Source organism: Schistocerca gregaria, chromosome 2 (genome assembly GCF_023897955.1).
Source record: "Schistocerca gregaria isolate iqSchGreg1 chromosome 2, iqSchGreg1.2, whole genome shotgun sequence".
NCBI lineage: Eukaryota > Metazoa > Arthropoda > Insecta > Orthoptera > Acrididae > Schistocerca > Schistocerca gregaria.
In genome coordinates, this window is record NC_064921.1 from 790,753,126 (window position 1) to 790,780,277 (window position 27,152).

Consider the following 27,152-nt stretch of genomic DNA (forward strand, 5'->3'; position numbering starts at 1 on the left):
GAACAAATAGAAAATTCATAATAAAAATGTTGCTTTGAGAAAAGAATTCTAAATCAGTTTGTTTTCGTACATCCACATTTTTTTCCAAAAACTACACCTTGTAATTTAATCCGGCGTAGAGGAAGTCTGGTGCAATTGTTCGATTTGTTGCATTTAGTGAAATCTGTTTCAATAATTACCTAAATAAGACTGCCGGAGTCAAGTACTGTCGTAAATTTTATGTCATTTGTTGTGATGTGAATTGTAGGATATGCAGTATTGTTCTGTTTCATGTAATGTTCCTGCAGTAAAATGTCCCTATGTCTCCAATTTTCACCTAACTGATAGTCATGGCAGCAACGTCGTCTCCTTCAGCACGTTTTGTGGCTGCCTGCAGTGCGAGTCATTGTCTACTATCTCTCTGTTGTCGCGCGTCGTTACCTGTATTTGGAGGTCTAATTTCTACAATTTCAACCTGTCGAGAGGACCCTACCCTATTTGAATCACTCCAGTTCTGATTAAATTCAGGTCTGTTTTCATGACTATAGAGTCTGTCGTCGGTAATTTCTGTAATTTCTTTCTTGTTGGTTAAGTGGTAGATAATTTCTCCCGCAATCGTAATTACGAGCTGGACTGTTGCGTCTAAAGTCATTTTGTTTCCCTTGATAATAATTATTCTTGTTCCCATATTGTCTATTTCTACAGTTGTCTCTGTCATAATCTTTACCATGGATATGCGATCTTTCCCTGTAATTATTGTTATTCTGCCAATGTTTGTCATACAGGTGGTGTCTGTTTTGGTCGCTATTTGCGTTATAACAGTGGACTTGTCGTGTACAGTTATTGTTTCTGTCGTCACAAAACTGTGATGGATGTGACCAGTAATTGTTGTTGTTTCCCTGTTTTCTGTCATGCGATTGTCCGTGTCGATTTCCAGTTCTTGCAAAAGTCCCTGAAACGCTTCGATATCATCATTAAAACTTCCAGCCAAAATAATAAGTCTTAATTGTTCAGGAAATTTTACTAAGCAAATGTGAATAAGTTCAGAGGGGTTGTATGGGTTTGACAAACACTGATTCTTGTGTAACATATCTTCAAAATATCAGGGCTGGAAAATTCACACTGTTCGAAATGTTTCATCATTATAATACCGTGTTTTGGTCGATCTTGAGTAGCCTGAGACCAATATGCAGAAAGGAAGGCATGATAGAAATATCCTTCACTGTGACAGTCGCGAATAAACGATCGCATTCTTACAGCTGGTTCATTTTCAATATAGCCACACATAAATTCTAATATATGCTCTAATGACCAATTAGGAGGGAAACAATGAGAATATTAAACTTCCTGGCAGATTAAAACTGTGTGCCCGACCGAGACTCGAACTCGGGACCTTTGCCTTTCGCGGGCAAGTGCTCTACCATCTGAGCTACCTAAGCACGACTCACACCCGGTACTCACAGCTTTACGTCTGCCAGTATCTCGTCTCCTACCTTCCAAACATTACAGAAGCTCTTCTGCGAACCTTTCAGAACAGTTTCATATCAGCGCACACTCCGCTGCAGAGTGAAAATCTCATTCTAGAAACATCCCCCAGGCTGTGGCTAAGCCATGTCTCCGCTATATCCTTTCTTTCAGGAGTGCTAGTTCTGCAAGGTTCGCAGAAGAGCTTCTGTAAAGTTTGGAAGGTAGGATACGAGACACTGGCAGACGTAAAGCTGTGAGTACCGGGCGTGAGTCGTGCTTCGGTAGCTCAGATGGTAGAGCACTTGCCCGCGAAAGGCAAAGGTCCCGAGTTCGAGTCTCGTACGGGCACACAGTTTTAATCTGCCAGGAAGTTTCATATCAGCGCACACTCCGCTGCAGAGTGAAAATCTCATTCTGAATGAGAATATTAATTAAGCTAAGCTTGGGGATCTATGTCACTACTAGAATTCTTGAATATTTTAACTAAACGTGTTGTGATGAAGAGCCGGCCGGTGTGGCAGTGCGGTTCTAGGCGCTTCAGTCTGGAACCGCTTGACCGCTACGGTCGCAGGTTCGAATCCTGCCTCGGGCATGGATGTGTGTGATGTCCTTAGGTTAGTTAGGTTTAAGTAGTTCTAAGTTCTAGGGGACTGATGGCCACAAATCCCATAGTGGTCAGAGCCATTTGAACCATTTTTTTGTGATGAAGAGCTGATAGTCAAAGTCATCGTGTCGAAAATCGGTCATTGCTGCGTCGTGTCGATGGTTCCATCTCATGGTTCGGTGTACCCTGCCGACTCCTTTCAAGATCTTTGAAGTACCATGTATTATTGCTGTGTGACTTTTCCGTGGTTCTGAATCCCTCTTCCAGTGTCGAGCTGCCAGTATTCTCAGAAATATGTAATTCTTGTATCACCTGTGCCAACTGATCTTGCACTTCCCAATTTCTCTTTTGTGTTGCGTACTAATTTGTTTCTGACTCTGTTTAAGTTTCCTAATTTCCTCGTACTCTTCTGCGTCAGTAAAGGCTACCGGTCTTGTATCATTCAAATCATCATCTACCTTCGTAGATAAATTTGTTAACTGATCCGAAAGTTCAGCTACTTTTTCCGATAATGTGCTGATTTCCTCCATGTGTTTTTCTGAGTGTCCATTTGTGTCGTAATCGTATCTACTGTGTCCTTTAAGTTTTCCTGATGTTTTGCAAGTTGCGCAACCGTATCGGTAGATGCAACACAGTCAATTTTAGCCTGCAAGATGTCATTTTCGTGTACAATGGTCTGCAGTTATTTTATTGCTGCTTCATGGTTCTGTAATGTGTCTTCATGTAGCGAAAAAATAGGCTGAAAATGTTTACAAATTGCGTTTTTACGACTTCAAAAGTGTTTTGATATTCCAATTCGATTTTGTATATCTCAGCAGCTAAATCTTTAAGTGTTTGATCAAGTGTTAGTTCAATTGCGTCTAACTTTTGAAGTTGTTGCTGTGTTTGTTGCTGATTTTGATCCAGTGTGTTTAACTTTAGAAGCTTTTGGTCTGTTTGATCAAATTTTTGAATTAGTGGCAATAACAACGCATTAGTGACTGAAACGCGTTCCTCTGTGTTTTTCGTCAGTGCGTTTGCACCGGCAACATTCGTATTCTGAAAAGTAGAGAGTGTGTCTTGACTTAATTGAGAAAAGTGTATTGATAAAAAACCTGAATCTACACTATTTGCAAGATGTTGTTCTGTTATTTCGCATTTCGGTCGTCAACAGTTCCCTGTACACTGATTGTTTCAACTTCCACCCCGTTATTTACTGTCTGATCCATGTTCCTATGCACTATTACCAAATTAGTGTCTTCAACATTTGTCAATTCGTTACCAGGTAGTGCTAACAAGTTACGCTCGTTGTCACTGTCATTTCTCAATTCACCTTGCAGCCTCGTGTTATGCTTTTCACTCGATATAATTATCACACTATTTTGCAGAATAACACATAACAATGATTTCAAAAGCAAATATAAGAAGAAACATGAATATAGCAAGAAAATAATAATAAATATCTAATTAGTTGCAAAAGTGACTGTGAGATACTTAGTGCATACCCGCATGCATGCCACAACTACTTTGCTCATGAATACACAATACAATAATAATAAACTACAACTACAAAGGAAATTAGATACAACTACGCGCTGGCAGTAAACAATAACTAAGCATGCGCTAATTATTCAAACTGCAAGGAAATCACAAGATTCTAGTGAAGTATCCTCGGCTAGGGGTCGACAGGTGAAACTACGTCTTTACTTATTTCTATCATTTAAATACTGACCTACAGAATTTTCTCTGACAAATACAACTCAAACTTAAGCTATTCATTTATTACCTACAATATACAAGCCCAACGCAATCTGACTGCTAAACACTGACAACATGACTTCCAATAATTAACACAAAAGAATGGCCATGAATTGTAAGAAATCCTAACAAAAATAGAAATCCCAAAAATTTGAAATTAAAGAAATATGAAACTAACTCCAACTCTGTTAACTGCCTAAACTCACTTCAGTCACGAAACCCATTTTTTTATAAGTCACTCACCTCACAGAAAATTTCATAACATGAACTACGGCAATTACAGCAAGCTAAATAAAAAGGTTCTAACTACTATAGACTCTAACTACTAGGAGGCATTTGGTTAGCAAAAGAAAGATTTTGTTGAAGAGCAAACAATGTACTTAGAAAATGTTACCTTATTCGTATGACATCCAGTTCCAAAAATTACACAGTTGTCAATAATTCCACTGCCCAAACCTTACCAACAACCATCCTGAGAAATTTCTTGGCTATGTGTCCCGCCCAAATACTTTTAATTTCTTTTACAGCCATAGTTACATTGTCCACCCAAGTCTGTTGCCTAAACTATTGGTTTGTTCTCATATCTCTGCGTTATTCCCAACGGGCATCTCTCATTAGCTCGCAAACAATTCCTCAATTTTTGAACGGGTAGGACATTAAAATAGTCCATGTCTCACTGGCATAAGCTAATGCATGTTGCCCGTAATATTTCATTTGCAGACAAATCAGAAGCTTAGTTTTGAAAACTCTCTATTTCAGTTTACCAAAATCACTCCAAGCCACTTTTAATCTTCCATCTATTTTTTCTGATGACCACCCAGCGTTACCTTCAGTGTCCTATGCGCAAGAACTCATCAATTGGATTCTTCGAGTTCACTGATAGTTTGTATAACAAGATTAAAAAACGTTCCCAGTAGCCCAAGATGTTTCAGATACGAAGACTGGAAAAATGAAAATGCAGTACATGTTGATGGAAGGTATATGAACCATCTTCGTTTCTCTGACACCAGTATAGTATTTGCCTTTAATTTCTTCAATAGATGAGAGAAATTCATACAGTAAGATTGAAAGTAGCCTATAGAGTCAAGTATAATAATACAAAAATTGTGTGTAACTGAGATACCTAAAAGAAAATTGTATAACTGAACGATGAAGTGACAGACCCGGCTGACGAGTCCTTGGCTTTAGGGTCGATGAATTTAACGAGTGGATGGACAGCAGAAGAAATAAACAGAAGATCACAAGGCCTGGAGCGCTTCTGGTAAATCAAATAACGTATGCAAAACTAAGTTTCCGATCTTTCTAAAAACAAAAGCTTACAATCAGTGCATATTAGCAGTTCAGACTTATAGAACTGAGGCATTGCCTTTCAATCAGAAAATCAATCAAAAACTAGCGTTCCTTCAGTGCGTATGGAAAGGAGGATATAGGGAATTAGTACTAGAAGAGACGGAAAAACAAGTAACAGACTGGAGTGGAAGGCATAGCTATGACAGTAGCGAGATGTGGGCCCGTCAATATAAAAGCAGGCGGGGAGTATTGTGTTGTCAGTAGAAAAGCGGTAAGAGGTCAGTGACTCCAAAAGTGGACTAGTCTCTGGATGTTACCGGAGTGACAAATCCATTAGGAACATTTCAACCATTGTAAAGTTGCCCAAGTCGACTGTTGGTGATTTGATTATGAAGCAAAAACACGAAGCTAAACCAAGACCAGGCAGACCTCATGACCTGACTGAGATGGATCGTCGAACATTCCGGACGTTGGCTGTAAAATTTCGCATGAAATCAGCTGAAGGAATCACTCGAGAGTCCCAAAGTGCTGCCAGCAGCCCAGCCAGAACAATGACTGTGCGTAAGGAGTTAAAACATCCGTTACCACGGTCGAGCAGCCGTTCGTAAGCCATCCACGTCTGTACTCAGTGCTAAGTGACGGTTGAGTTGGTGTAAAGAGCGGCGTCACTGGATAGTGGATGAATGAAAACGAGTGATTTGGAGTGACGAATCACGGTATACCCTGTGACAATCCAAAGACCTGCCATCATGTGTAGAGCCAACGGTGAAGTACAGAAGAGGTGAAGTACAGAAGAGGTAATGTTAGGGTGTGGGAATGTTGTTCGTGGTTGGGGTGTGCTCCACTCATTGCACCTAAGAAAAAGCTAAATAGGGAAGAATGTGACCACAATTTACAGAGTTGTTTACTGCATACATTGGGCGCCACAACATACTGAAGAAGATCCCAGCAGAGGAGTTGAAACGTCGATTATTTAGAAGAAATATGATGCAGCCTGATAACACAGAAGGTTTTAGCTTCAGTAGAGGAGCAGTTTGTATCAGGATGATATGCGCCCTCTCATAAAGCACTGTTCTTGGAAATTCAGCGTCTAAGGGTGTAGAATAGGGCCAGACTTAATCACTGACACATCATCGCCCAACCCTAACCGCTAAGGATAGAAACTAGAAATATGAATAGAGTATGAACCTTATGCTATAGGCGTCCTATAAGAAGGGATTATTCGAAAATACAATCCTAAGGAATTGAAATATGGGACGAAAGGCGTTTTGAAAACGTATTACTATTAACGTAATTTTGATGATAGAACTACGAAAATTGATGGTTTCTCAGTCAAAACAATACATGTTTCAACATTTTTGGAAATTTAGCCACTAAGGGCGTAAAATAGGGGATGAAAAAAACTAAGAAAATATTTCGTTATATTCAAAAAATTTAAAGGTAAGTCTATGAAAACTGGTATTTTCACATCTCGATTAGATATAAACAAATATGCGTTGGGGGATGTAGTTTCTATGGAAATACCACCACAAGAACGCAAAAGGCGTGATTAACAAAAAATTTTGACTCCAGCTACCAGAATCGCTTACTGGTCAATAGAACATTCGGCAAATATCATGCTTCTATGACTTTCTTTGGCATGAAAAGTTTAGAAGGTGTTACAATTTGTGAACAACATACAAAATTCAATTAAAACAATACAAAAAGTCTCTACTGACCATACAGTCTGCGCGAAAAAAACAGCCTGCACTAAGCTACTGGCCGGCCGGTGTGGCCGAGCGGTTCCAGGCGCTACGGTCGCAGGTTCGAATCCTGCCTCGGGCGTGGATGTGTGTGATGTCCTTAGGTTAGTTAGGTTTTAAGTAGTTCTAAGTTCTAGGGGACTGGTGACCTCAGACGATAAGTCCCATAGTGCTCAGAGCCATTTGAACCATTTGAACTTAGCTACTTATTATTATCTGGAGGACTATGTAGTTTAGAAATAAGGAACGACTCCTCCCTATCGAAACACAGAAACGTGCACCCTCGTTGTCCAAAACGAAGGATTTATTTCAGTTGCTTTCTCAATATCTAGATATTTATGCTGGTGAAACGAAATAAAAAGGATAAAACACGAGGTATTCTTCAAAATGTAGATACCACAGTGAAACAGCAAAACCACCCTATCTGTTTAGGCATAGAACTAACAACAGCAACTAAAGCTGTTTTAACGTCAACTGAATTCTCTGTGGGTGCTTAAAAGACCACGACAATAATAAAGATATGGAACGTTTCTTGATCTGTAATTATCATTTACAAAAGAATGCACTTTTTAAAGAAATACATAGACTCTCCTTAGATTGCAAAAATTAGTAAGCCTGAATTTGCTGTTGTAACGTGGTTCCCGCATATATGCATAACTGAAACGTGTTTTGAAAAGGGTTAATTGAGTGTCATGTGAGGAAACAAGATTACAATGGCATAATCTCCGGTATTGCTCGTTTCTGAAATCTGTGGGGAATCTCTGTAATTTCTTGTTAATCATACTTTTCTTTCTAAAAACTCTTTATTTTTATTACCAATATCGCTCTGAGATCTGTGTTATTTTTTAAAAGTTGGCGTATTAAAAACGTGACGGTGTGATGTAGTCACTGAAATGTTTTATAATACTGCAGGTTAGAATTCTTAGCTGAAATCGTTATATATTTTGACGAAGCTGTTAGCGAATTAATCTCATCTGAAGACAGAAACCAAGGTTTGAAACCGGCAATGTGAACATTGTAACTTTTAAGCTTTTCGGACGTCATAAACTTCCACACGCCATTGATCTGTAGATGCTTCATCTGTACAGCTGATGATAGACTAAGGAAGAGAAGAACTGTTTGAGATAGACTTAGTAGCCGTAGAACATAAAATAATGTTTCGATTTTATTATTAGTGCCATTTTCTGCCACGCACCAACGGAGAATTTAGTTAATGTTAAAAAATGTTTAGTTCCTGTTAGTTTCACGCTGCAAAGAATTAGACAGGAATTATTGTTTCGATATTGTAATGTGGATCAGTCACATATCTATAACTGAATGTAATTTGACAAAGAAAAAAATGAAATTTCATGTGAGAAAACCATTTTACAAAAATAAGATCAGCTCTATTATTATTAATGCAACGATTCCACCATTAACTTTTTCCTATGTGCTATAATGCCTCTGTATGCCACACGTCATTTTATCTGTAACTGTGACATTCTGTTGTCACCTTGAGATTGCCTACAGTAAAAGGCCCCACACATGAACGACGGATCGAAGCGATCCATCACATGCGTGACCGACCGCTTCATAAATCGCACGTGAATGGGCAAATCGCAGCGCTCGGTCGCTGGTCGTTGGTCACACGGAAATTCCCGGCAATCCGATGGATCGCATGCGATTCGTGCAGGCAATATGGCTGCCTGGCTCATTAGCAGCGATGTGTGCCAATATGGCTGCGACGCGACTCTGTATTTATCAAGCGCCATTGTGCAGTTTTGTTTCATTCACTTTACCCATGTTGAGCAAGAAATTTACATTAGAATTTATACTTACCTAGGAGTCGCGAACTACTCTGGAAAGGAAGTGAAAACCGGAGTTGCATCTGTATTAAGAGTAAATCCAAAATACACGCTCTAATTTTGCAGTGATTAGCATATTGAAGCTTGTGCTATCGAAGTAAAATTGGTGGGAAGTTCATATTACAGTGGTCTCCACCTTATGATTTTGAGTTGGTTATGAAATAGCTGAAAGCATTCTTAAAGCTTTTAACTTCTAAATACACATGTACCTACTGTTAAATCAAGAGAATATTTTATATGAAATGTTCACGGCAAATCTATTATTCAGTTATACTCAAGACCTTTGTTATTTCATGTAACGCAACTCTACTTCATACAATTTATATCCAGAGTTAAGGATAGCAGGAGTGCTGCTACTGACATCTCTATGGAAATATTGAGTAAACTGTGTAAATACTTGCAGTTAAACTTACCTCACTAGGGGTAAGATAGATACTGCCTACAGAAAAATTAAAGAGACCTTTGCAGAAAAGAGAACCACTTGTATGAATATCAAGGGCTCAGATGGAAACCCAGTTCTAAGCAAAGAAGGGAAAGCAGAAAGGTAGAAGGAGTATATAGAGAGACTATACAAGGGCGATGTTCTTGAGGAGAATATTGTGGAAATGGAAGAGGATGTAGATGAAGATGAAATGGGAGATATGATACTGCGTGAAGAATTTGATAGAGCACTGAAAGATCTAAGTCGAAACAAGGCCCCGGGAGTAGACAACATTTCATTAGAACTACTGACAGCCTTGGGAGAGCCATTCCTGATAAAAATCTACCATTTGGGGAGCAAAATATATGAGACAGGCGAAATACCATCAGGCTTCAAGAAGAGTATAATAATTCCAATCCCAAAGAAAGCAGGCTTTGACAGATGTGAAAATTACCGAACTATCAGTTTAATGAATCACAGCTGCAAAATACTAACGCGAATTCTGTACAGCCGAATGAAAAAACTGGTAGAAGCCAACCTCGGGGAAGATCAGTTTGGATTCCGTAGAAATATTGGTACACGTGAGGCAATACTGACCCTACGACTTATCTCAGAAGCTAGATTAAGAAAAGGCAAACCTACATTTCTAGCATTTGTAGACTTGGAGAAAGCTTAACATCTCGTGGAAATCGGGTTTTCTGCCGGATATCAGCGTCTTCCAAACACGATATTTCGACGTCATTACTTGACGTCTTCATCAGGTGTTCCCTGAAACTGGCTGCTTACTGGACCGGGTCGCATATTTATGGCCGCCCGGTGCCTGGTGTTCTGTTTGCCGTTCCCTAGTCGGTCCGCGCCCGCTAGTCGCGCTATCCTGCCGCTCTAGGTGTTCTCTATTCCCTCCGCGCCCGCTCTGGCCCGTCTCCAACTGCGGTCGTGGCCTCCTGGTGTTCCCTTCTCGGGCCGCACCCGCGAGTGGCACTCCAATGCCGCTCTGGACGTTCCCTATTCCGTCCGCTCCCGCTCTGGCCGTCTCCGACTGCGGCTGAGGCGTCCTGGTGTTCCCTTCTTGGTTCATGCCCGCGGTATGCGGATGTTTCCAAAACCAACGAGCCTCAGACATCCACACACTGCGGGCATGAACCAAGAAGGGAACACCAGGAAGCCTCAGCAGCAGTCGGAGACGGCCAGAGCGGGAGTGGACGGAATAGGGAACGTCCTCACTCACTCACTCTTCTACCTTACGGGTCTGCCCTGACCCGTGCAGGAGCAGGCTAAGCAGTCGACTGATATTCCTGCGTAAGCCTTACATTTCGGAGGGACTACCTCTCTTCGTGGATTGGCCTCTGGTTTGTTTCTTTCTGGATGGGAATGTCCTGTCTCTATTGCGGAAGTTTTCACTTCCGCAGCAGGTCAGGCCAGTGTGTTGTTGGCCTGTGGTGTGCAGGATGGCCCAGATCCCTGATGAGCCGGTTGTCGGACCGTTCGGCCCGCTCATAGAAGGCCCGCACCGATTGCTTGAAGCGGTCGCGGAGGAGGGGTATTCCGGTCTGCTCGTGTAGCCGAGCGGTCGAGTGTAGCCTCGGCAGGCGCAGAGCGAGCTTGAGCGCCCTGTTCTGCACACTCTGCAGCTTGCTGATGTGTGTTTCGGCCGCGTTGCCCCACACCACAGCCGCGTATTCCAGCACTGGACGTACCAGCGCCAGGTACAGCGTGATGCCGTGGTGAGGCGGCAGCGCAGACGAGGGATTGAGCAGAGGGTACAGGACGCGTAGGCGCCCTATTGCTCTGCCCCTGACGTCCTCGATGTGCGGCTTCCATTTCAGCTTGTGGTCCAATGTGACACCCAGGTAGCGGCCAGTCTTGCTCCATGGGACGGGGCTGCCCATGACGGTGACTGGCGGAAGATCGGGCGGCAGCGGTCGTCTCGTGAACACCACCGCCTGGCTCTTCGCCGCGTTTTGCTTGAGGCGCCACTTGGTCGACCAGGCGCCAAGGGCCTCGCAACCTCGTTGGAGAAGACAGCGCATCTCGACCGCCTTCATGCTCCGCACGAACAGCGCAGTGTCGTCAGCATATAGTGCCAACTTCACTGGCGTCACGTGCGGAGCGTCGGCGGTGTATAGGGAGTACAGTAGGGGCCCAAGAACGGACCCCTGCGGCACTCCAGCACGGATGTATCGATGGGTGGATGACCCGTCTTCCAGCCTGACATGGAAGGACCGCTCGGCTAGGTATGACCGGAGGAGGACTCCGTGCGACGTCGGTACCCCGTGCACAAAAAGTTTGTACACGAGGCCGTCGTGCCACACGGAGTCGAATGCCCTAGAGACGTCCAGGAACACCGCCCCAAGTTTGTACACGAGGCCGTCGTGCCACACGGAGTCGAATGCCCTAGAGACGTCCAGGAACACCGCCCCAAGGCGCGCATGGCTTCTTCTACCAACCGCATCAGCTGGTGGACGGTGGAATGGCCCCTCCTAAAGCCGAACTGCTCGTCGGGTATGATGCCTTCTGCTGTCACGTGGCGGAGCAGGCGTCTGGCGTACAGGCGCTCGAACACCTTCGAGAGTGCCGGCAGCAGGCTGATTGGCCTATAGTTGGCGGCGTCCCGTGGGTCCTTGTTCGCCTTGGGGATTGCCACCACCTCTGCATGTTTCCATACAGAGGGGTAGACCCCAGAGCGAAGGACCTGGTTGAAGATGCCCGCCAGGAATGGGTGTGCACCCGCCGGCAGGCTCTTCAGCAGATGGTTGGTGACGCCGTCAGCCCCGCCAGCCTTCTTGGTGTTGAGCGCCGTTATCTGCGCGGCCACCTCCTCGTCGGTGATGGGGTCGATCTCGTCCGTGTCGTCCCTGGCTTCCAGGAACACTGGGAGCTGCTCCTCAACCCGGTGGAGGTGCTCCTCGTCTATGTTATCATCCACTGGGGTGAATGACAGCTCGAAGTGGTCCGCCAGGGCGCCTGCTTTGGCGTCCGGGCTGCAGATGACGTCTTGTCCGACGAGTAGAGGCGGGACGCGCTGCCTTCTGCGTAGAAAGGACTTCACAGTCCGCCACGCGCTGCCGTACTCGGGGTTGAGGGAGGCGACGAAGTCCGTCCAGACGTTGTTCCTGTGCGCCTCAGCCGCCGCTTTGATGTCTCTCCGCATGCGGTTGAGGCGCCGTTTCGTTGCGGGTTGGCGGGTGAGCTGCCACTCCCGGAAGAGGCGGTTCTTCTCCCATATTGCGTTCCGGATGGGAGGCGGCAGGTTACGGGAGAAGTCCCTGGTACCCTGTGGAGGGGCAGGGGAGGCCGCGTCAGCTGCCTGCAGCAGCTGACACGTCAAGAATTGAAGGGCGGCATCCGCCCCCACTGCCGCGGGGTCAGGTGAGTCCGCCAGTGATGCCAGGACGTTGTCCTGAAATCGATCACAGTCCAGGCGCCGGTACGTCTGCCGACATGGCGGGAGCGTGGCTCCAGCGATGTCGATTCCATAGACCACCGGCAGGTGGTCGGACGACATCGCACACCGCGTCCGACCGCCACCTGGCTGGGAAGATGGTGTGTTCCTGTGGGCCCAGTACCAGGGCGCCATTCCTCTGGGCTGCGCGAAGAAATCGGCGGCCACTGACGTTCGTGAGGCGGGAGTTCCATTCCGGGTGCTTCGCATTGAAGTCACCCGCAATGAAGGCCCTCCCCCCAAACGCCAACAGTGCGTCGACGTCCGCCTCCTGGAGGTGTCCACGTGGCAGCCTGTATGCAGCCACGAAGGTTATTTGCCCCACAGCCATGGTGACGTTCACCCCGATGGCTTCCAGGGTGGCCATGGCGGGGAGCAGCACCTGGTGGTGCCGGAGTGAGGCGTGGACGTAGATGGCGGTACCCCCGCCTGCCGTCGGCCTGTCGTTCCGGTAGCAAACATAGTTTGCTACCTTCACGTGAACTCCTGGCTTGAGGTGAGTTTCGCAGATCAGGCAAAGGTTGATGGCCTCGTCCTGCATGAACTGACAAAACTCACCCTGTTGCGGAAACAGGCTGTTGGCATTGAAGCCACAGATGGTCAGGCCGTGGATAAGGACGTTATCCATGGTGTGGCTTCGTGATGACGGTATCGGCCTGGAGGGCCCCCGTTACGGCGGTGACGAGCACCGGCAGTTGCTGTAGCAGGGCAGAGAGGGAGCTCAACAGTTCTCCCAGGTCTGCTGCTTCCGGTCGTGGTATTGCTGCTGCAGGTGCCGCAGTTGCAGGTGCGTGGGCGGCGGGGCGGAGCGGAGTAGCCGCGTCCGTTCGCGGGACCGCACGCCCAGCAGCTTGCGGCGTGTCTGAGGTGGGGGGACGGTATAGCCGTCCGCCCTGGTGTTGGTCGTCCTTGTTGCTGGCTGCCTGGTTGGGCGCCATGGTGGTCGGGACATCCACCCGCCGCCCCCTGGGGGCGTCCGAGGACTCCCCCTTGGTGGCAGAGGCGAAGCTGGTGCCTGGTTGCAACTTTCGTGCGGGTGCCGCACGTCCTTGCTGCCGTGGGCCGCGCTTGAAGGCGGTGCAGCCTCTGTAGCTCGCCACATGTGGCTCGCTACAGTTGCAGCACTTGGGCGCCTCCTCCCTCTTCTTGGTGCAGTCTCGACTCTGGTGGGAGTCGGCGCACTTGACGCAGCGGGCCGGCATCGTGCAGTAGCGCGCCACGTGATCAAGGACTTGGCAGGAGAAGCACTGGGCGCGCCTCCCCTTGGCCTTGAGCGGCTCCACTTCCACTGCGATCCTGGCCACCATCTTTAACTGAAAAATCTTGCGGGTTTCGAGGTTGTCCGGGAGGACAACCAAGAACAGTGGCATGGGTCTCCTCATCCTGGGCGACTTCATGACTGTGACCGAGCTGGCCATGTAGCCCAGCCCAGCTAGTTCACTCTTGAGGTGGTCGGTTTCCATTTTCAGCGGGAGGCGGCGGAAAACCACCTTCAGCTGCTTCACTGGCTCCACATTGTGGGTGAAGCAGTAAAGCTTCTCCTGCTCTATGAGCTGCATGGCAGCCCGGTATTCGTCCATTGTGCTGATCGAGACTCTGTACAAGTCCCGACCAGCACATTTGATCTTGGCGGAGGTCGTTACCGCCTGGAGCTTCTTGAGGAAGGACTGGTACGTGTCCTTCCACGATACAGTAATCGGTGGCGGGGCGGGTGCCCGCCTCTTGGGTGCCTCAGCATCATCCATGGCCTCCTGCTCGTCAGGTACGTCGACGAATGAGTTCGATGTCGGCAGCGGCTGCACTCTCTCAAGCCGTTTGGCCCGAGCAGTGTGCCGCCGCTTCGGGACAATAAACCCGTCGTCTGACGCCTGGTCTGCCTCGGTGGGGGCGGGATCGTCTGCCGTCTTCTTCTTCACGCTCCTCCTGTGGACAGACTGAGAGGAGATGGAGGAGTCATCCTCCTCCGTGGCTGCAGGCCTCTTTCGAGAGGGCTGAGACGTGCCCATGTTTTCTTTCTCTAGTTGCTCGCCAAGGTTGGCCTCTGCTATGTCCTGAAAACTGTTTGCGTTGGTGTCTACCGGCAGAACAGTGACGGCTTCTTTCGTCACGCCTGGCGGGACAGTGTCCGGTGCTGGGGTGGCCTCTTGACCGGCAGAGGCCGTTGGGGCAACCAGAGGTGCAGCAGTTTCTTGCGTAACTGCGACCGGTCGCGCAACACCCATCGGGGCCGCCCCAGCCAGATCGGTGTCGTCTTCTGTCAACACGACTGGAGGGGCTCCCGGCGGCACTCTCACCTCTTCACTGGCCACGCAGCCGATGGACACAAGATGCGCCTGCATCCTGCGCTCCGAACGCTCGTCGGCAGCGCGCCCTGGATAGTCATGAGGCGACTGTAAACGCTTCATGAACTTGTATACTTGCAAGCTCGTGAGCTTCTCGGCTGTGAGCGGGGTCGCCTGACACGGCCCGCCGCATTTGTCACTAAGTTTCCTGCTTCCATCACGGGATGGATGGCAGGAAAAATACGGGGAAATGCTACTCGAGTGAGCGCGGACTGGTCCCACGTGAAGGGGGTCCTGGCTCACAGCTTGTCCTAACGGTCCCTAGGCGCGGTATAAATCGATTACTGAATCGATTTGATTCGCAGCCAAGTTAACCGACAATTCTGCCGCTAACCGCAATCGCAAGCGAGTCGTTAGCAGAGGCAGTTCGCTGCAGCTTTTGCCACGTGGCCGCCGTCGACCCGCGTGCCTTGACAATGGCGCGCGGACAAAGGCGCGCGTGAACAAAGGCGCGGGCGAGACGCAGCGCAGAGCCAGAGCGACCTCTCGCTACGGCAGCTCAGCGCGCACTGAGGGAACGTCCAGAGCGGCATTGGAGCGCCACTCGCCGGTGCGGACCGAGAAGGGAACACCAGGAGGCCACGGCCGCAGTTGGAGACGGCCAGAGCGGGCGCGGACGGAATAGAGAACACCTAGAGCAGCAGGATAGCGCGACTAGCGGGCGCGGACCGACTAGGGAACGACAAACAGAACACCAGGCACCGGGCAGGCATAAATATGAGACCCGGTCCAGCAAGCAGCCAGTCTCAGGGAACACCTGATGAAGACGTCAAGTAATGACGTCGAAATATCGTGTTTGGAAGACGCTGATATCCGGCAGAAAACCGATTTTCCACGAGATGTCATTAAATCGCCGGGAAAGTCTAAGAAATTGGAGAAAGCTTTTGACAATGTTAACTGGAATAATCCCTTTCAAATTCTGAAGGTGGCAGGGGTAAAATGCAGGTAGAGAAAGGCTATTTACAATTTGTACAGAAACCAGCTGGCAGTTATAAGAGTCGAGGGACGTGAAAGGGAAGCAGTGGTTGGGAAGGGAGTGAGACAGGGTTGTAGCCTCTCCCCGATGTTATTCAATCTGTATATTGAGCAAGCAGTAAAGGAAACAAAAGAAAAATTCGGAGTAGGTATTAAAATCCATGGAGAAGAAATAAAAACTTTGAGGTTCGCCGATGACATTGTAATTCTGTCAGAGACAGCAAAGGACTTGGAAGAGCAGTTGAACGGAATGGACAGTGTCTTGAAGGGAGGATATAAAATGAGCATCAACAAAAGAAAAACGAGGATAATGGAATGTAGTCGAATTAAGTCAGGCGATGCTGAGGGAATTAGATTAGGAGATGAGACACTTAAAGTAGTAAAGGGGTTTTGCTATTTGGGGAGCAAAATAACTGATGATGGTCGAAGTAGAGAGGATATAAAATGTAGACTGGCAATAGCAAGGAAAGCGTTTCTGAAGAAGAGAAATTTGTTAACATCGAGTATAGATGTAAATGTCAGGAAATCGTTTCTGAAAGTATTTGTATGGAGTGTAGCCATGTATGGAAGTGAAACATGGACGATAAATAGTTTGGACAAGAAGAGAACAGAAGTCTTTGAAATGTGGTGCTACAGAAGAATGCTGAAGATTAGATGGGTAGATCACGTAACTAATGAGGAAGTATTGAATAGTATTGGGGAGAAGAGAAGTTTGTGGCACAACTTGACAAGAAGAAGGGATCGGTTGGTAGGACATGTTCTGAGGCATCAAGGGATGACCAATTTAGTATTGGAGGGCAGCGTCCATTTTCGGTAGCAGGTCTTTTTGACATAGTGACATTCATTACAGTGATTGAAATTGTTTGGCAAATCGCTCGTGTGTTGGGTATCGAAGCGAGCGATCGATTGTAGATCATATCGCATCTTATGGACCTCTGCGATCTGTCGTTCGTTTGTGAGGCCCTTAAAGGATGAAAACCTGTTTCTGAGAAAATAAATAGTGAAAGGGTACAGTACCGCCCGACATTGAAAATAGGTACAACATTCTTCGTTATTCTTGTCAGAACAATATATTTTTTGTAATAATAACTCAATTTCACTTAATACACCAAAGCCAGATACCAGTGTAGGAAAGAAGGACAGTTTATTTATTTAATTGACCACATGTGCACTCCCACAAAATAAATCCCTACATCCAATTTGGTGAGGTCTGTGAAATGAATGAATGTATGGTCGTCTGCTAATCGCAGATAGTGAACATGCAATATATGATCATCTTTGGGACGGTCCTTTGGTCACCTTTGGTGGAACCAAAGAAATGAAATTTACCTGAGCTTTGAGCGCCTCAGATGAGGTGCGACATGACCTGAAGAATGGCCATGTTTCAGCACTCTGGCGCTGGATCTTGTGTTGGTAAGACCTGTCTTAGGTGTACTCCATAAACACAAAAGAGTGGAGAGAATGGCATGCATGTGGAATACTTAAGAGTAGTTTGTAATAATTATTTCTCTATTTCAGGAACTTTTGCGGGGAGAATTAAATGAGAGGCAGTTAATATTACGGGGATCGTAGTAATCTTCGGAAGTGACCAACAGTCACAATGAAACCATGTGTATCAATAAGTTGAAATACTTGCGAGTGCTAGTGCTAAGTTGAAATACTTCCGAGTGCTATGTAAGAAATGACTTGTGCAGGACTTGAAATTAGAGACGAGCACTTCCACGTGGTAAGTACTGTGCGACTCTCAATCTGTGTATGAGACAAAGAATAAAGAGAAGTACTCGTCCAAGGTATCAGTTGAGGACTCAGGTGTGTGACGAATATGATCTTAACATTACTTTGCGTGGTTTGTTTCGGTGTGACGCTACATTCAAACTCTAATACTTTGAGAGGGAAACAAGGTGAGTGAGCTGTCTATCCAGCCACGCCACTTGGCTTGCATTGCACAGGAAGATGTGCATATATGCACCAAAGTTCGTAGTAGGAAAGAAAAGTTAAGAAGTGGGGCAGTGTCGTGTGAAACTGGGATGCATACTAATTGAAGTTGGAAAGCTGAAAGTGATGTGATTCTAACGTTGTGACTATTCTTTGTGTTGTATTCCATGTTGGCAGTCTGACGTGTTTCATGTAATTTAAGTATGTGTGGTTTGCATGGGTGAGTAGCAAGATAGGTTCAGAGGCAGTGGGTTATGCAAGTTCCTTTTTGTACCGCTCGGTCTGAACTAAATTTTCGTGATGATAGGTGTGAGAGTCGAAGTGTGAGCTATGGCAAAAGATCCACCATCCTATCCAGAAAGTGCACTGTAGCGATAGATAATTACGGGTCCTTAAGATAGAGAATCACCAATGTAAAGCCATGCCCACTGGGCGGAGTTTCTCATGTGTAATTGTTGTATAAAATGTAATGGCGTGTTTAGGTTATCATTGAATCATAATAGAATTTATCGGAATAAAAAAGATAGTGAAAAGAAAAAAATTGGTGGCCTTGTTCTTCGAATAGTGTGTAGTCATGATATCCAGAATTTATAATGTGTGCGCCATTCATATTCAGTGTGATGGCCACGTGTTGATCAAAGCCGTTGGGTAAGAAAGAAAATGTGGTATTGCCAGAGCTTAGTGAACAATCAGAGTTGTGTAAACCCCTAATAGTCAGATGTGCGTTATCCGTTTCCGTTGCGTAATATTCAAACAGGAGAATAATTTGTAGCTTAATTGTGAGTACTAGAGCTCATAATCAGTCACTGATGTTACTCGATAAATAAGAATAAATCCACTCGCTTGGCAGATCACTCATCTTGCAGGCCTGACTGCTTGATGCCACAGTATGAGCAAGGCATGTGGGTGCCTCTCAATATTAGCTCCGGAAACGAATGAATCCCTTCGTCACAATGTCTAGTTTTCAGCTTCTTCTCAATACATGACAGACTAAAGGCCGAAATACTAAATGTCTTCTTCCAAAGCTGTTTCACAGAGGAAGACTGCTCTGTAGTTCCTTCTCTAGATTGTCGCACAGAAAACAAAATGGTAGATATCGAAATAGACGCCAGAGGGATAGAGAAACAATTAAAATCGCTCAAAAGAGGAAAGGCCGCTGGACCTGATGGAATACCAGTTCGATTTTACACAGAGTACGCGAAGGAACTTGCCCCCCTTCTTGCAGCGGTGTAAGTCTCTAGAAGAGCGTAGCGTTCCAAAGGATTGGAAAAGGGCACAGGTCATCACCGTTTTCAAGAAGGGACGTCGAATAGATGTGCAGAGCTATAGACCTATATCTCTAACGTCGATCAGTTGTATAATTTTGGAACACGTTTTATGTTCGAGTATAATGACTTTTCTGGAGACTAGGAATCTACTCTGTAGGAATCAGCATGGGTTTCGAAAAAGACGGTCGTGTGAAACCCAGATCGCGCTATTCGTCCACGAGACTCAGAGGGGCATTGACATGGGTTCACAGGTAGATGCCGTGTTTCTTGACTTCCGCAAGGCGTTTGACACAGTTCCCCACAGTCGTTTAATGAACAAAGTAAGAGCATACGGACTATCAGACCAATTGTGTGATTGGATTGAGGAGTTCCTAGATAACAGAACGCAGCATGTCATTCTCAATTGAGAGAAGTCTTCCGAAGTAAGAGTGATTTCATGTGTGCCGCAGGGGAGTGTCATAGGACCGTTGCTATTCACAATATACATAAATTACCTGGTGGATGACATCGGAAGTTCACTGAGGCTTTTTGCAGATGATGCTGTGGTGTATCGAGAGGTTGCAACAAAGAAAAATTGTACTGAAATGCAGGAGGATCTGCAGCGAATTGACGCATGGTGCAGGGAATGACAATTGAATCTCAATGCAGACAAGTGTAATGTGCTGCGAATACATAGAAAGATAGATCCCTTATCATTTAGCTACAAAATAGCAGGTCAGGAACTGGAAGCAGTTAATTCCATAAATTATCTGGGAGTACGCATTAGGAGTGATTTAAAATGGGGCGATCATATAAAGTTGATCGTCGGTAAAGCAGATGCCAGACTGAGATTCATTGGAAGAATCCTAAGGAAATGCAATCCGAAAACAAAGGAAGTATGTTACAGTACGCTTGTTCACCCACTGCTTGAATACTGTTCAACAGTGTGGGATCCGTACCAGGTAGGGTTGATAGAAGAGATAGAGAAGATCCAACGGAGAGCAGCGCCCTTCGTTACAGGATCATTTATTAATCTCGAAAGCGTTACGGAGGTGATAGATAAACTCCAGTGGAAGACTCTGCAGGAGAGACGCTCAGTAGCTCGGTACGGGCTTTTGTTAAAGTTTCGAGAACATACCTTCATCGAAGAGTCAAGCAGTATATTGCTCCCTCCTACGTATATCTCGCGAAGACACCATGAGGATAAAATCAGAGAGATTAGAGCCCACACAGAAGCATACCGACAATCCTTCTTTCCACGAACAATACGAGAATGGAATAGAAGGGAGAACCGATAGAGGTACTCAGGGTACCCTCCGCCACACACCGTCAGGTGGCTTGCGGAAAATGGATGTAGATGTAGATACACAACGGAAAAATACACTGCACAAAATTTTTCGCCACGATAAATATTATGTAATGGTTATTTGCGCACCACATGTGAACAATTGATTCAAGTTCCATGCGCCGTAATTAGCCGTGCTTTTTGCTCAGCTTGCAGTTCCTAAGGCCGACAACCATCGACCGTCTACGTCGGCCACTGCAGTAATTACTCTTCTTGATGAATATTCCGCACGGCTGGCAGCTGTTGATGAGTTCCCACAGAGCAGAGCAGTTGGGACAAGTTTGTTCCCAAGTTTCTGAGATTGGCACTTAGGTGTGTTTCGATCGCGCGTGCGACTCATTACCAAAGCAACTTGCAAACATAGCAACCCTGCTCCTAACATACAGGGTAGGCGGAAAGAAACTAGGTATCATTAATGGCTAAGTTTTTAATATTGATGGAATAATATTAGAAATACAGAAAATTAAATAGGATAATAATTTATCATGCCGCGTAGTACCGACGGTGGCCGTGAGAGGCGGGACACACAACAACAACAAAGATTGTCGATCGCCTTACAGTTAGAGCATTAGCACAGATTACTTCACACTATGAGGTAAGGAATTCGAACGTTCTTGTGCAGAAATGGTGGCGTAAGGCAAAGGGAAGGAGCTAGTGACCACAGGTTTGGTAAAGAATGCAGAAAAAAATCCACGTCTCGGTGATGTGGCGATTGTGCAGGACATGTTCAGTCGTAGCCTGGAGAAATCAACAGGCCACGCAGCACATAAGAGCGGACTCACGAGGCATGCTGTCCGTCAGGTGTAGTATAAAGAATTAAACTTTCGAGCATGGAAACCCGATTACCTGCGGCTGCTGGTACCAGAAGACAGTGATTACAGAATAGAGTACGGGGACTTGACGTTGGACTGGCAAAAAGATTGGCGTCAATTGTTTCACAACATCCTCTGGAGTGACGAGGCCATATTACAAGTGGTACGTTTCGTTAATCGGCCGTTACTTGGCGACACAGGATCCTGGAGTTATGGTGCAGAAGGTGCATCCTCGTCGAAAAGTGGTGTGGAATAACGGCTATAATTGTCGTCAGACCATACCTCCTGCTTGACACAATGAACGGGGAACGCTTATTGCCAACGCTTCGGGACTACGATTGGCTCACAGAATCTGGATAGGACAATACCGACAATATTATCTTCACGCAAGATGGCGCACTGCCTCACTATGCGAATGTCGGGCGGAACTGCTTGGCTGAGAAGTTTTCAGGATGTTAGCTGGGGAGACATGAACCTCATGAATGGCCTGCAAGAAATCCTGGACTGAAACCCTGCAGCTTTTTTTATGGGCAAATAAATGTATTAAGATGAATACATATCTAAGGAAGTTGTTTGTGTTGCTGCTTTTTTACCGCAATGTCTTGATAGTAAAGAATCGTGTTGTTCTCTCATGATTTGCTCTTTCATGCTTTCTGGAATTTCCTTTACTAGCGATTTCGTACAATAATCGATCGATTTCGACAAAACGTTGATCATTCTTCCATAATGTGCATTGTGTATCTTCTTCTTGAGCTGCCTTTAACTCTTCTTTTCCTTATGGCAACACATACATTGACTTGTCGACTCTCTAGACTAGACATGCCGTGTGGTGGCGCTCGGTCTGCAATCACTGATAGTGGCGACACGCGTGTCCGACGTATACTAACGGACCGCGACCGATTGAAAGGCTACCACCTAGCAAGTGTAGTGTCTGGCGGTGACACCACACTAGCCAGACTGGAGTAGACCAACCTGAATTCCAGCGTTGGAGGTCCCCACGTAGTCGGAAGATGTTAATGCTGCTGCTGCTGCTCAAAGTTCACGTTGTTCTGCACCTCTTCAGGGCTGTAGGTTTTCCATAATTATCCCCATGCTGACACGACTTCTATAAGGAGGTTGTTTGTGTTGTTGCCCCCGGATGATAATTACACGAAATATTTGTCAGGATTTGTAAGTAGTGGGTCCTTGAGGTACAGAAATACGCGAGCACCGAGAAGTAAGTTTAAACAGTTTATTGACAAAAGGCTGATCATAAAACGCGCACACTACGCGCACCCATCACTGTGTCTGTCATCCGAACAGCGGCTAATTATGGTCATATCGAAAGGCTCCGTGGTGAGCTAAGAAAAGCGTCATATTCCAGGCCGAGGCCACGCTAGTTAATATGGCGCACTGCGGACGGCGGCCAGTGGCGTACTCCCTGCGTCGCACTCCGGCGCGCGCACACACGTGTACTGACCAAGCAAATTGTCAGCATTCCAAGATAGGCCGGCTGGCGAGCGCGTGTTACGTGCTGTACAGCTACGTGCTAGCCCGTGGACCCTCACACAAACAAATTTATTGATCGCCTCTTGCAGTGGATGATCATCTCAAATAACTACAATAATGTGTTGCCGTGTTGCGTGACCTATTAAGCAATGCTTGTGGCCCTTGAAATTCGACAGCTTAACAAGAGAGGCAGAGTTCTCCAGTCTTAGTTTTCATCCTTTAGCAATGAATATTCATAACGCCGAAGAATACAACTGACTTTTTTTTTAGTACTTAACACGACATTACTTTACGAGCAAAGCAGCGAACAGTGGACGTATTATGTTTTGTTTACCTACTTTATTTAATAGTTTGATTCTACATATCTTGAAACACATAATGTGTGAGAGAATCTTTTTGTTCAGTGTCTACAAATTTAATACCTAAAATAATAGCAATAAAAAACCGAAAATCGGGTATTTCAGAAACCGGTGGTTTTGCGTGGTTTTAACAGTTAGTTAACAGACACAGGATCTTATGCGATTCAGCTGGCCGGGGTGGCCGAGCGCTTGTAGCCGCTACAGTCTGGAACCGCGCGTCGCCTACGGTCGCAGGTTCGAATCCTTCCTCGGACATGGATGTGTGTGATGTCCTTAGGTTAGTTAGGTTTAAGTAGTTCTAAGTTCTAGGGGACTGATTACCTCAGAAGTTAAGTCACGTAGTGCTCAGAACCATTTCAACCATTTTATGCAATTCCGTTTAACGCAGAGATCTGGTGCTACAAAGAAGCACTTGTATTACACAAAACGTGCTCCTTGATCATTAATTTCATTGGCTGCTTCCTTTAAAAAATGACTGTTAGCTGAATATGGAATCGGTGGGTTCACGAGGGTAATACGGAACGCCGTGCTGGTTCCCAACGGCCTCGTATGACTAGCAGTCGAGATGACAGGCATCTTATCCATGTTGCAGGTCTTGTACAGACATTTCTGGATACAGAAAACGTTCGACTGCTGCCCTGGCCAGCACATTCTCCATATCTCTCACCAATTGAAAACGTGTGTCAATGGTGGCTGAGCAACTGGCTCGTCACAATACGCCAGTCACTACTCTTGATGAACTGTGGTCTCGTGTTGAAGTTGCACGGGCAGCTGTACCTGTACACGCCATCCAAGCTCTGTTTGACTCAATGCCCAGGCGTATCAAGGCCGTTATTACGACCAGAGGTGGTTGTTCTGGGTACTGATTTCTCAGGATCTATGCACCCAAACTGCGTGAAAATGTAATCACATGTCAGTTCTAGTATAATATATTTGTCCAATGAATACCCGTTTATCATCTGCATTTCTTCTTGGTGTAGCAATTTTAATGGCCAGTAGTGTGTTGTATACATTCTTACGCTATTTATCTACGTAATCGCAATTCACACTGAGGTACTTATCATACCGTGGCCCAAGTTTGTCAGTACCGCCTTTGCAGTAATTTGCCGCATGCGATTGCAATCTCTAGTTTATATCGGCATACAGTTTGGCGTCAGTATCATAGCGTTGCGTATCGAGCCATGTCTTCATTGCTGGGAAGACGTGGTAGTCGCTTTGGCGCCATATCCGAGCTACATGGTAAATGATCAAACACCTCCCATCCAAAACCCCGCAGGAGCTCCAAAGTACGATTGGCCGTTGTGGGTGTGCGTTGTTGAGAAAAAAAAACTTTTGGGGGTACGTTTTCCCTGAAGATTGTATCGCCCGCCTTAACTTTGTCAGTGTTTGACAATGCCCATGGCTTATGTCGCATGGGCACGAAGCCATTCTTTATGGACTAGGCAGCAATGGGACACAAAGCTCTTTTCTGCTGAAACCAGTATCGGTATCCTCGGTGAAAATACACTCCTGGAAATGGAAAAAAGAACACATTGACACCGGTGTGTCCGACCCACCATACTTGCTCCGGACACTGCGAGAGGGCTGTACAAGCAATGATCACACGCACGGCACAGCGGACACACCAGGAACCGCGGTGTTGGCCGTCGAATGGCGCTAGCTGCGCAGCATTTGTGCACCGCCGCCGTCAGTGTCAGCCAGTTTGCCGTGGCATACGGAGCTCCATCGCAGTCTTTGACACTGGTAGCATGCCGCGACAGCGTGGACGTGAACCGTATGTGCAGTTGACGGACTTTGAGCGAGGGCGTATAGTTGGCATGCGGGAGGCCGGGTGGACGTACCGCCGAATTGCTCAACACGTGGGGCGTGAGGTCTCCACAGTACATCGATGTTGTCGCCAGTGGTCGGCGGAAGGTGCACGTGCCCGTCGACCTGGGACCGGACCGCAGCGACGCACGGATGCACGCCAAGACCGTAGGATCCTACGCAGTGCCGTAGGGGACCGCACCGCCACTTCCCAGCAAATAGGGACACTGTTGCTCCTGGGGAATTGGCGAGGACCATTCGCAACCGTCTCCATGAAGCTGGGCTACGGTCCCGCACACCGTTAGGCCGTCTTCTGCTCACGCCCCAACATCGTGCAGCACGCCTCCAGTGGTGTCGCGACAGGCGTGAATGGACGGACGAATGGAGACGTGGCGTCTTCAGCGATGAGAGTCGCTTCTGCCTTGGTGCCAATGATGGTCGTATGCGTGTTTGGCGCCGTGCAGGTGAGCGCCACAATCAGGACTGCATACGACCGAAGCACACAGGGCCAACACCCGGCATCATGGTGTGGGGAGCGATCTCCTACACTGGCCGTACGCCTCTGGTGATCGTCGAGGGGACACTGAGTAGTGCACGGTACATCCAAACCGTCATCGAACCCATCGTTCTACCATTCCTAGACCGGCAAGGGAACTTGCTGTTCCAACAGGACAATGCAGGTCCGCATGTATCCCGTGCCACCCAACGTGCTCTAGAAGGTGTAAGTCAACTACCCTGGCCAGCAAGATCTCCGGATCTGTCCCCCATTGAGCATGTTTGGGACTGGAAGAAGCGTCGTCTCACGCGGTCTGCACGTCCAGCACGAACGCTGGTCCAACTGAGGCGCCAGGTGGAAATGGCATGGCAAGCCGTTCCACAGTACTACATCCAGCATCTCTACGATCGTCTCCATGGGAGAATAGCAGCCTGCATTGCTGCGAAAGGTGGATATACACTGTACTAGTGCCGACATTGTGTATGCTCTGTTGCCTGTGTCTATGTGCATGTGGTTCTGTCAGTGTGATCATGTGATGTATCTGACCCCAGGAATGTGTCAATAAAGTTTCCCCTTCCTGGGACAATGAATTCACGGTGTTCTTATTTCAATTTCCAGGAGTGTATATTCATGTGTGGAGGCAACGAGGACGACGTTTACCCATTACATGTATCATAGACGCCACCTTTATCAAGACGGTTCAGCCATGTTTTGTGGTGGAATCATGTATGGCCGCAGGAAACCTTTTTGCCAAAACATGGAAGGATGAGCGGTGTGAAGTATCGGGACGACATCCTTGCAAGCCCTGTGCCTCGATTTGGTGAACATATCGCTGTGGGGTTCATGGTTATGGACGATACTGTGGGCCAACATCACACTCTTGTGAACACCTTCCTAGTGGAGCATAGAATGCTACATATTCCCCAGATCTCAGCTGGGTTGAGAATGCTTGCATCATATGCTAAAAGCAGCAGTTTGCAATTGTCCTGTCCCACCAGAGACCTTACAGGGCACCATAGAGGCAGCTGAGGAGGAGCTGGACAATATCGTCAGTCTCATCTGCACAATTGGAATAAGGAGTATGTCTAACCCCATTCAAAAGTGTCACTAATTACGAGGAGTGCTAATTGGTTCATAAACAACCTGTTGTGCAAGTGACAATGAGAAGAAATGATAGTGTTTGCAATGGAATCTTCCGTAAGGCTTTCTTTTCGTATTCTTGTTTAACTTATTAAGTGGAAATGTGTCTATTTTGTTTATTTTTTTCGTCTTATTAGTGTACCTGATATAACAAAATCAGTTTGGTTTCCTATTTTCTCCATTATTCACCATAACGCAATATGCGACATTTATTTTGACCACTCTATAACACAGTGAGAATGGTGAACGCAATTTAAATAATGTAAATGATGGTGTAGTCAAGTCGTGCCCCAATTTCGTTATTTTTCTCTGAAAGAACTTAACGACCAAGCAGACAAACATATTTCAGCATGAAATTAAATTTTCTGTCCCACTCAAACGCAATAAAGCTGTACTCGTATACTCGCCCTGTGCCTTTACTCAAACATGCAAAAACCACGATCAAGAAAATAAAGTAAACATTATTCTATGGCATTAAATACAGTTGCCACAAGAATACAGTACTACTGTCGTTGAACAGTAGGTATGCATACATCCAGAAATGCACCCAGTTACTCGAAATATACTGACACACCGAATCCATGCGACCCACATAATAATGTACACCAACTAACCCAAAACTTGTGAAGGGCCTACACTAACGTCAAATTCTAATATCGTGCAGTTCTCAACCAGTCAAAA